This window comes from Astyanax mexicanus, chromosome 22, assembly GCF_023375975.1.
Source record: "Astyanax mexicanus isolate ESR-SI-001 chromosome 22, AstMex3_surface, whole genome shotgun sequence".
In the NCBI taxonomy this organism is placed as follows: Eukaryota; Metazoa; Chordata; class Actinopteri; order Characiformes; family Acestrorhamphidae; genus Astyanax; species Astyanax mexicanus.
In genome coordinates, this window is record NC_064429.1 from 30,843,322 (window position 1) to 30,856,016 (window position 12,695).

The following is a 12,695-nucleotide window of genomic DNA, read 5'->3' on the forward strand; positions in this document are numbered from 1 at the left end:
GCTGTGAGAAAAGCACATTGATACCTTTTAAAATTACTACTTTTTCAGGGATGTCCTTTCGTTTTTCAACAGAGCAATGGCGAACCACATGCTGCACACTTTAGAAAGCAATAAATCTAGAAGAAGAAGTGATTTCTTCTAGCAGTTGGGAGGTTTAACAAAACATTAAAAGAACCACTGTTTTCTAACAATCTTTGCATCTTAATTATTATTTTTAAAATAAATACAGCCTATCCAAACATAATATTGTGATAATGTTTAATTTAGCAAATTAGCCACCACAAATTTTATTTGCACATGGAATAGGATGTTTGCTGAAGTCAAACATAAAAAAAAAAACATTTTCTGCTTCATTTGGACTCCAGGCAATGTTTTTTTGGAGGGAAAATCTACAAGTTGCATAGATTTTCCTTTTTCATTTTGCCATTGCTTATATCTGCAAAGTTGCATTACAGTGGATTTCTCAGATACTCTAATGGTTTTGGTTGTGCACATGACTGTGCATAGGCCCCACGTTTCAAATCATCCCTTTCAGCCCAATCCAGTAAGGAGAAGGTCAGTCAAATTCTTCAGAAGCGGCGGTAAATTCCCAAAAAGGTACTATTGGTTCCTGTTATTGTCCATTTTGAACAGCTAAGCATTTCAGTGTTGCTTACCAGACATAACAGCTCTTCTGCTACTTTCGTTTTTTTAGAAATTCCTCCTTCCTCTCCTGTGGAACCTGAATCTGGTTTAGGTTTAGTTCAGAGGAATAGTCTAAGAAGTTATACAACTTCCCTTATAACTAATATGTCAATGTCAACAGTTGAATATGCATCACATGCTTGAATGAAACTGCACTGAGGTGTATAAGGTTTTTAATACTGTTATTAGTTAAATGCATACAAAGTATATATAGTATAGAGGCTTCATGATGACTGCTGAGTGCCAAACGAAGCCAGAAACAATAGTGAGGTATATTTGAGCCTATTTACTACATAAAACCAGGTTTGAGACTGACTGGTGAGGTTAGTCTTAGTCTCTAATGCATTAATAAAGTTTCTAATACATATTTTATTTTAAGCTGCAACAAGTTGCAATTAGACTAAGGCACTGTCACTATAATCCAAGAATCGCTGCTTTAAATCCCAGGTTAAACTGCTTTGCCATCAGCAGCCAGAGTCTGAGAGAGCAGACATGGGATACTATTGCCAGCAATATTGCCAGAGTTATCCCCGTTTGCAGTTTTTGCATGTCAGTCAGTCAAATTACCTTTTCCTGTAAAAGTAGTCAATTTTTAGTCTCATTAACCAACAAAAAGCACTAGATTTGCCCTACTTTATAATACTTTATAATGTCTCTAATAACTTTGTAGTTACACATTAACAATCTATACGATAACAATGTAGTGTAAATACCAGTAAAGTACACCATAATACAGATTTATTACAGTTGTACTTGTTATGTAATTGCAGGTGTTTGTCTACATAAATTTAATGCATCTAGTGGTTAAAATGTAGAAAATCACATTATCTATGTTTTTGCATTGATCCACCTTATGATCACCATGCCACATTGGACTATAAATGCTATATTTTTATTTTGAGCATCCTTAATCATCTGCACAGCCAGAAACCACATAAAATATTATTTAAAGCTACTTAGATCCAAACCATATTTGAAAGTGGCTTTATAGGACCATTAGGATTGTATTTTTTGTAGTAACTCGTACCATGATCAGGATGTAACATCAGATATTAAGGAAACACACTAAGTTAAAGCATCAACAGCTCTTGTTGGCAAGAGCTTTCAGACAGTATTTTATTATTACTGTGACTGTGTGGAACATTCTGGGAATCTGTGCAGATTTTAGCCACTGAAACTGCCAACTTTTATTCATTTCCGCTATTTATTTCCTCTACTCCCATTTCGACGCTCAGAGTTTCCAGGTATAAAACACTACAACACGCAAACAGTGTGCTGAAGCCATAGTAACAGGTGAGCTGGCTGTTTTTTCTGCAGAACAGGTAATCACTGAACTTCAGTCAGGTTGACTCATCATTGCTTGCCATTATTAGTCAGTCTGGCAACTTTATACAACATTTTTTACAGTGTTTGAAAATTGGACTCTTGTAGTCTTTTCACACGCTCGTTCTTATTTATTAGTAAGTGTTCCTTTAATGGGATTGCAAACAGAAGAGGAAAATGACTGCAATCATTACATCACATAGTGACCACATGCCATTTTGGTCGAAAAGACATTTTTTCATTTTGAGTTCTGCTTTCAATTCAGTCTTTGTCAGCAGAATTGGATGCTTGGTGGCATTTAGGGTAAAGGCTAAAGAGAGCACTGTTCAAAAATCTGTATTTCATCCAGATGGCTTACAGTCAGATCTGATAACGAATTGCCCACATCAACAAGCGCTTGACATTATCTTGACAAGAACCAGAACATACCTGACTAAACCACAGAGTCTGGCATCATCACAGAGGTGTGTGTGTTTCTGTGAAGAATAAACCAAAAGCAATACTTTCACCATGAGCTTGACTAACCACAAAGGCAGTGGATGGAGCTTCATGACTCCAGAAATAGCAGTTCCGTTGTGGCTATCATGGCCTTTAGATTGGATTGTTTATTTCCTTTATATCAGGGGTCTGCAATTAAGTTTCTGCAATTTTCCAAGCCATTACATGGTGGGCCACAAAAAAACATTCTGTTTTGGAAAATGAAGTGTAATGGGATAGAGAGCTACAGACTAGTAGCTCTCCAGCCCAGAGGGTTGTTGAACCCAATTGCAGAAGAGTTGATCTCAAAGCAGGTAAACCCAAGAAGAAAGCAAAAAATAAATAAATAAACACAAACAAACCCGTGTTGTCAGGGTCGTGGTCCAATACATATAGTTTCCCCAGCTAGTGAATTGAGACAGGGCCGGGGAAAACGCCCTTATAAGGAGATAGGGAGCCCAAGAACAGGCAGAAAAACAAGAACGGGCTAAAACTAATGTCACGCCAAGTGCGACAGAAAAAGCTCACCAGACAAACATTGATTTTTTTATTTTACTCATTATAGTTCATTATAGTTCAAACAACCTCACGGGCCAGATGTTTCATGCTTGTGGGCCACTTATTGCCGACCCCTGTTTTATGTATTCATACATCGCTCTTCCAAATCCACAGAAGATTGAATTGATGTGCATTTAAGTTGCTTAAAGCAATTTTTTGCTTTAAAAGTTTAAAAGATGGCAAAACACTATATATACCATATAGACAAAGGTATTGGGACACACCTCCTAATTAATGAATTTAGTTGTTTTATTTAGTATCACGGCTAAAGGTGTATAAAATAAAGCCCTTTGCCATGCTGTCTGCCTTACACACATTATTGAAAAAAATAAGGTCTCACTAAAGAGCTCACTGAGGGTTGCACGACTGCAACTGCAAGTTCTACCATCAGCTGTAAGTGTTCTTATTGAACACTGGAAGGATCCTTCCCAGCAAAATGCTTATTTCATGAAGGTAGCACCATGCAACCACTAATAGGTCAACTGAGCACTGAGAAACCAATCAGGATGGAGGCTGATTTACGCTATTGCTATGTACTTAGGTTATGTCACACATCTCGCTTGAGCTTATGCGTGCAAGGCCGATATATTATTTATGTAGATATTGTTCAGCATTTGTAGGTTTCAGAAAGCTGTGATCAATATGTGTGAAATTTCTGCATGTTGCAGGAGAAGTGGGATGTCTGCTGTCACAATAATTACATTATCGATTTATATTTATTGTGCAATATATTAAGGATGACTTCGATCATTTTTGTTGACCTCGATATTTTGCCCATTATGTAAGTTTGGGGTTGCTACGTGTTGAGAATGCTACTATGGTGCATAAAAGCCTTGAACCATGCAGCTTAGCTACAAAGAGGGACTGACTCCACACTAATGTCAATGGATTTAGGCTGAGATAAAAGCTCCTGTAGCTGTAGTACTTTTGTCTATATAGTGCACCTAAAATGTAAATACAGTACAGGCCAAAAGTTTGGACCCACCTTCTCTTTTTCAATGCGTTTTCTTTATTTTCATGACTATTTACATTGTAGATTCTCACTGAAGGCATCAGAACTATGAATGAACACATGTGGAGTTTTATATACTTAACAAAAAAACAAACAAAAAATGCTTTTATATTCTAGTTTCTTCAAAATAGCCATCCTTTGCTCTGATTAATGCTTTGCACACTCTTGCCATCATTCTCTCAATGAGCTTCAAGAGGTGGCCACCATTTTTTTTCCAACAGTCTTGAAGGAAGGAGTTCCCAGAGGTGTTTATTAGCACTTGTTGCCCCTTTGCCTTCTTCACTCTGCGGTGCAGCTCACCCCAAACCATATGGATTGGGTTCAGGTCCGGTGACTGTGGACAGGCCAGGTACATAACTCCACATGTGTTCATTCATAATTTTGATGCCTTCAGTAAGAATCTATAATGCAAATGGTCATGAAAATAAAGAAAACGCATTAAATGAGAAGGTGTGTCCAAACCTTTGGCCTGTACTGTATGTGCAATATTGTACTGTATGTATGCAAGCATGCACGCAATGGTACAGCATGTACTTTCTCTCATCTCTGTTGCACAATAAACTATAATATTTAAAATATTGACATTTATAAAACTGTTTATTCTGCATTTCACCCATCAGTGATTGCATAATCTCTCAGTTGACAGGCAGAGAAACACGAAAGAAGAATACTCTGGAACGAGCAAACGGTTCTGAAAGTGCTTGTGTCATTTCACAACACAGAAAAAGAAGAAGATCCTCTAAAAGGAGAAAGCCCCTCTGAGTTTCTGAAGCTTCTGAGCATTTCTTGAACAATAGGCTGCAGGTGGCAATATTAAATGCTATAATGCTATAAGAATGGAAAGATTATCCACGTTATTATACTTAACAATGCTTCAGGAGTGGCCGATGATGTCCAGGCCGGTCCCACTGGTGCAGCATCTTATTCACAGGGAACAGGTTTTTTTAGTTCAGTTACTCTGCCTGGAAATGGAAACTATTTGAACTTCAGCCAAAACGCAGAAGTGAAAGCAAATCTGACCTTGTCATGGCTAAAGAAAATAAACAAGACCGCAGTAATCTGAGATCCACAGAAAAAAAGAACATCTACAGGTAGAGAGAAGAGGAAACATGATATACAGCAAGTATTACATTGAAACCCCATGTACCTGTAATCAAATGCAAAAAAGAGCAAAGCACTGGGGATACATGATAGGCTTATATGAACACAGTGCTGCTGAAAAGTAGCCCCTGAGGTGATATTTCAAAGAGGGTAATTTCATTATTAAACTTTTATTTTATAGTGGATGCATTAAAAAAAATAAGTGACCCGACCTGCTGTAAGAGTTGCAAATGGGGGACCGACTCCACACTAATGACGATGTCCTTTAGAATAGTACAGCACATAATGTGTAATGTGTAATCTATTTATACTTCTGTGTGGAACTTACACCGTAGCCTACGCATATCCAGCAAGAGTGTGCTACGCAGCGGAGAGCATTTATACGTCTGTGTGCGCGTATCAGCGGCTCTGCGTCACTATGCAGTTTTAACAACGAAGGCGGGAATGTGTGAAAGGGGACACAAGGCTCGGCGGACCAATCACAGCTGCATCTGTCCACGTCATGCAACACGTAGTTACATTTCCAGAGAGGTTTGCATCGGACTACGGCGTAGACATATACTACAACAACCTCATAATTTGCAAAACTCATATATTTGTTTTTTATTCTCAACAGAATTCCCAACTTGATTTCAGCAATGCATCTCGAAAAAAAGTGTAACAGGAGCAAGAAAAAGCTGGAAAACGAATAGGTGTGCGACTCAGGTGACTCTGTTTGTGGCGTGCTTGCAGAAATGGCTTCTTTCGCATCACTCTCCCATACAGCTTCTCCTTGTGCAAAGTGCGCTGTATTGTTGACCGATGCACAGTGACACCATCTGCAGCAAGATGATGCTGCAGCTCTTTGGAGGTGGTCTGTGGATTGTCCTTGACTGTTCTCACCATTCTTCTTCTCTGCCTTTCTGATATTTTTCTTGGCCTGCCACTTCTGGGCTTAACAAGAACTGTCCCTGTGATCTTCCATTTCCTTACTATGTTCCTCACAGTGGAAACTGACAGGTTAAATCTCTGAGACAACTTTTTTGCATCCGTCCCCTGAACAACTATGTTGAACAGTCTTTGTTTTTAGATCATTTGAGAGTTGTTTTGATGAGCCCATGACGCCACTCTTCAGAGGAGATTCAAATAGGAGAACAACTTGCAATTGGCCACCTTAAATACCTTTTCTCATGATTGGATACACCTGGCTATGAAGTTCAAAGCTCAATGAGGTTACCAAACCAATTTTGTGCTTCAGTAAGTCAGTAAAAAGTAGTTAGGAGTATTCAAATCAATAAAATGATAAGGGTGCCCATACTTTTGCACCGGTCAAATTTTGGTTTAATGCATATTGCACATTTTCTGTACAATAAACCTCATTTAAATCCTGAAATATTACTGTGTCCATCAGTTATTAGATATATCAAACTGAAATGGCTGTTGCAAACACCCAAATATTTAGAACTAAAAATGATTAAGATCAACAAACTTTTTTATATGACTGTAGGTTCACTGCAAAAAAAGGTGTCAAAAATTGCTGTACTTATTTTGTACTGGAAATCATTGCATGGGACCCACTCAGTAACTCTTCCAGAGATCAATCACTATTAGGAATCCACTGTAACTACAGTGTAATACATTGTAATTCACAAATGCTGCAAAGTTACAGCTGTATCTTGCAAAGAAAGCCATTTGCCAACACCATGCAGAAACAAATCCTGTTTTAAAGATACAATTAATTTTTTATTCATCTGTTTATAGAAAAGTTTTCCAAATGAGCTTTGACATATTATGCCAGAAAACAATATGTTTTACCCTTTATTTTCTAGCTTTCATTGGTGGGGTTTAATTAAAATGTTATGGGTGCAACTATAACACGTCAATACTGTGATGTAACAGTTTGGGGTTTTTAGAATCGACCTGTTTTCCAACTCTGTTTTGGTAATGGTGGGTTTTCTTTTGGAGGAAGTTCCATGTATCGAACTCTCATAACTCAACTTCCCCAAAGAATATACAGGGTTTTTCTTCTGCTTATGTTTTAAAAGTAGCCTAATTACTCCTATTTCATTTCAGCTCGTTTATTTATTCCGGCTTCTCAACGTTCAAAATAAAACCCCTATCCAGATAAATCTCTCCATCCAGATAGAGAGTAAATCTGATAGTGATTGGATGTAGAGAAGTATAAACATATACCATTCCGACACCCTATTGGTTTATACTGTGATCCATCACACCTGCACATGTTCCCCCCCCCCCACCCAAACTCCAGCAAGAACATAGCAGACGTATGTAGTCTAGTATGAAGATGATCCGTGCAGAGACTCAAGAGACAAACTCCAGACAAATGCCAGTCCAACTAAACTTCTTTAATATATATTTACATTGTTCTTTATGTAAAATACATTCATTTTTAATAGGCCTACAGTATATGAAGGGGATAAGCTTTTGTTCTTAACGGCTCAATATTTTCCTCTTACACTACTTTTACTTTTATACTTTTAGTAGTTTTGAAACCAGTACTTTTTTAAAACACTTTTACTTAAAATGCTTGAGCTGATACTTCTACAACTTCTACAGAGTAATGAATGGGAATACTTTTAAGACCTTCGGCTGTGTCGCCTGGAGGAGGATTAGAGTTCATTCAGTCCCCACTTCCATCTCTTTTTTATGTCTCATGTTTCATTTGAGCTGCTGATAATTATTTCAATTTGTAGGGACTGTGTACACATCTTCTGATAGTTTCTCAGTTTTTCAGTCACTTGTAGTGACACATGAATAAGGGTTCATCAGATATGCGGATCATCTTGTCAGAAGACAACGATTTATTCTGTTTCCAAAAGGCATTAAGTGATGATGCAAGGCTCACTTTCTCTTCTTGTGTTCCCATGTGAACCCAGTAACCGCCTGCGGCTGTGTTCAGGAGGCGGCCCTCAAAACAATCTGCTTACTGTAAGTCTGCAGAAGGGATTTTACACTTGATTTTCTTGTTTTCACTATCAGGGCACTTGTGGTAACTCGAAAATGATTGACTGAAGTGATAAAAACAACAACGCTTGGTGGCTAAGATGATCTTCCAGTAAGAGTTATAATTATTATTTAAAGCTGTGTTGTTTTATAAACTGGAACATGCCGCTATAATAATCAGTCCAGCAAGTGATAATAAATAAAAAACAGCAGTCAGAGTATGAGTGTTAAATAGCTGCTTCTGTATTATTGGCAAAATAACCAGCATTACCAACATACAAAAAAATGCCTTTATCTTCAATTGCAGCATGCATTCACTGTGGCATTGTTTTGATAAGCTTTTGCAATGTCACAAGGTTTCTTCTTCAATCCAGTGGTGCATTAATTTTTCACCAAAATCTTGCAGCAGCATTGATGATGGTAGAGTCTGACCTCTGCACAAAGCAGCTCTTCTCCATCCAGCACATCCCAAAGATTCTCAATGAGGTTAAGATCTGGACTCTGTGGTGAACTCTCTCTCAATCCATGTGTGAAAATGATGATCTCATGCTCCCTCAATCACTCTTTCACAATTCCAGCCCCATGAATCCTGAAATTGTTATCTTGGAATATGGCCGTGATCACCAGGGACGAAAAAATGGATCCATTGATGGAATAACCTGGTCTACATTCAGTATATTCAGGTAGTCAGCTGACCTCATTCTTTCAGCACATACTGTTGCTGAACCTAAACCTGCAGACCAACTGCAGCATTAACCAACACATAATTTACTTACTTAAATACAGGCAGTGTAAACTATTCTGGTCTTGAACTGGATTCTGCACCAAAAATACATCATTATGTTTTTAACTTTGCAACCTTAGCAGCAAGCTGGGGAAACATTACAACAGTTAAAAGTTTTAGAAGAGTCTATAGCAGTCTAACTAGCTGTGAAAAAAGTAGTGTTGGGAAACTTGCTCATTTGTTGTGTCTTCTGAAATAAAAAGAAAGTTGGACATTAAAGCATTTTATAATGTTAACATTTTGTCCCGTTCTTCTTGCAAACACATCTTAAAGAAGAAATACGATCGTTGAATAGCCCACCTCTGTTCTCCCCCAGCATTCCCAAATACAGCGCTTTTAGTCAATGCTCCCAACAAACAGGCTTGCAATGCTAGTGATAGGGGCATAGAGTTGCCTATGCAACTATTTCACTATTTTTATACCATTAACAAACTCAAAGTAGCTCCACACTTTACTGGTAGAACTCTGAGAGCCCTGTCATTTAAAATGAGGCACTGAGAAACTTTGAAAATGGACAGATTATTATTAAAAATTTAATAAAAAGACTGTTTATACACACAGTACACTTCAGATAATTCTCTGATAGCCGCCATCTTGAAATTAAGTCACAATAAGTTGTCTGAAGAGCTTGAACAAATAGGTAGACTAGTGGAACAGATTGCAAAATTAGTTCAGAGGAAATGCATAAATATTATATAGTATTTTTAGCAAGAGCTAGAATTAATACATTTCTGCAGAATTAATTTTACAGTCTATTCCTCTATCCTCTCTATTTGTTCGTGCTCATCAGTTGACTTATCTGGACTTAATATCAAGATGACAAGATACGATTATATCTGGCAGAAAACTAACACAGTATTTAAACATAGATGTTAAACATGGTGGTAGTAGTGTGATGGTCTGGGGCTGCTTTATTGCTTCAGGGCCTGGACAACTTCCTGTAATTGTTGGAACTATGAATTCTGTTTTCTACTAGAAAATCCTGAAGGAGAATATTGGCCCATCGGTTTGTGACCTCAAACTCAGGCGTACTTGGGTTCTGCAGCAGGACAATGACCCAAAGCACACTAGAAAAGGTTCACCTCTGAATGGCTCAAAAAAAAAAAACTGGACTGATTGAGATTCTGTGGGATGATCTTAAACAGGCTGTTTATGCTGGAAAAATTCTTCAATGTGTCTGAATTAAAACAATTCTTTAAAGAAGAGAGGACCAAAATTCCTTCACAGAGCTTGATTGCAGTTGATGCACAATTATGTTATTAGGTTTAGGGGGCAAATGCTTTTTAACACACGGTTAGGTTGATTTGAATTTTAATTTTCCATTAATAAATTAAATTATCATTTAAAAACTGCTTTTTATATTTACTCAGGTTATCTTTGTCTAGATTAAAATGTGTTTGTTAATCTGGAAAATGTAAGTATGAGGTAAGTAATGCCCTGAACTGAACTCTGGAATGAAGTCTGGTTCACACCAGGAAAGAGTGAGCACTTTCTGTGATTTTCCTGTCTGTCTACTGTGGTCTGCATGGCTCCTGTTTAACCACAGGCTCGCTTGTGGGCTCAGAGGATGTGTAATGAACAAAGTAGCACGTGTTTTTTGCCTAGAGTGGAAAATATGTTTTCCGTTTCCATATAAATCACTGGAACTATTTTTTAATAAAATGCCCAAATGTTTAATATATTCACAAATAGCCTAGAAGGTAGATACAGTGTAAATAAGATGATATGGTGTCTATAATAAGCATCAATTCTTATAAAGCCATGAGATCAACATGATACGGTTGGAAATTTTTACACATCCCCCAAAAGCTGTAATTTTACTGTCCCTATGAGCTCATTTACAGTAGAGCTACTGTAACAGCATTTTGTACATCAGCAGAGCTTGTTTTAGTAGGATTGCCGTAGGAAGTGTAAAACTAGAAAAAAACTGGTGATATAGACTCATAAGCTCTATCCGGACGGAATCAGTTTCTCAGGGGGATATTTAACACTTCTACTCAGTGATAATGTTGCATCCGGACTGCAATTGAAAAAACAGGAGCAGCAGTGAGTTCTTTGGCTCGGTCACATGACATCATGTTCAGTAGCTCCTCCATTTCCACTCACTGTTGTGTTTTTACACTGATCTCCGTGGAAACACGCACCTGAAGTGTGATTACGGTGCTATTTTATTAAATGTGAGGTCACAAAACTTAGAAAATTACTGGAGGACCATGAAAAGAGCGAAAACACATACATGGTCGTTCTGGTTGGCAATAAAATCACAGAGGACCCCTATAAAAGAGAAAATTACCGCAGGACCCCCTGAGAAACTAATCCCATCCAGATAAATCTATACATGTTGTTGTTAACAAGGACTTCAGCTGGTATTATTAAAAACCACAGCACACTCCTTAATGCTAAACCATAAATCTGGGCAATCAGTCCCCAACAAAGTTAAAAGAGAGCTGCCACTGAGCATGCTGGGAGCTCCCTTAAACTTCTCAGGATTATTTCTAAATTGTATCCTGTTTTAATTAAGATTTTGGTTATATATATTGCTTTGCACAATATGGTCACACTGTAATCCCAGATACATTGAATTTACTTCATTGAAAAAAATTTAAGCAAACCGGTTGCCTTAAAAAAGTTAAGTAATGGGTAATGAAATCTTAAGTTAACTTAAAATCAAGATATTACAACTAAAAGGGGAAGTTGATTGTTTTTGTTATACTGTAAGACTGGATAAGTTGAGTTTACTTAACTTTTTAAGGCAACCAGTTTTAAATTTTTTAGTTTTGCTATACCAATTTATTAACCCAAAAATTCTATTTAGTATCTTGTGTTCCAAATAAATAAATATGTCAATTTCTTCTTACTTTCCTTTTGAATTCCATTTTGCTTCAATATTTATTTTATAAATATTCAGTTATTCTAAGTTGACTTAACTTAGAAACTTAGGAAATATCAAATTTTACATAAAACAGACTTAATTTGTTTGATTTCAAAATTATTATGGGTTTACAGTGCAGGTGAATAAAAAAGGTTTTATTTAGTCTTTTGTTTAATTTAATTTAAAATATAGATTTGAAATAGACAGAACAGTTATTCATAATACATAATCTGCAAGTTTACCTGAGGTAACCTGGAGGAATCACTACACACCGATGGTAAATGTCAGCAGCAAAAAGAAGCGGTCAATGTTGAGAGAATGTTAAACTCAGTTGTTAAGTTAGTAAGTTGATTCACATGATAAATAAATATGTGGATTACTTCTTACTTATCTTTTGAATTCCATTTTACTTAAATATTTATTTTATAAATATTCAATTGTTTTAAGTTGACTCAACTCAAAGATCTTTGTTTGAATGTATATGTGGTTGCAAAATAGTTGAGTATTGTTTGGAAATATCCAATTTTACATAATTTTGACTTATTTTATTTCAAACTAATTGTGTGTCATGTCCTGTCTGTTCTCTTGTCTGTATGTTCTCATGTGACCCGGCTCCTCTGTGTTTCATTCCCAGTGTTTTTCCACTCACCTGTGTTCATTTGTAGCTCTGCCCCTTCGTCCCAGGTGTTTCCTGTTTCCTGTGTGTGTGCACCTCTATTTAAGGTCCGTGTTCCATTTCCCCGGTGTCGATCCTTGTACGTTTATCGTCTGTCAGTGCTCTATGTGTTCCCCAGTTTCCTCAGTCCTGTTTTCAGTTTATTCCATGTGTATTTTGTATTTGTTTTCTTTAATAAATCCTTTTTGTTTGCATTTGCGTCCGCCTCCGCGTCCTTCCTGCACCCCCACCTGACATTGTGGGTTTACAGTGTATATTTGCATAA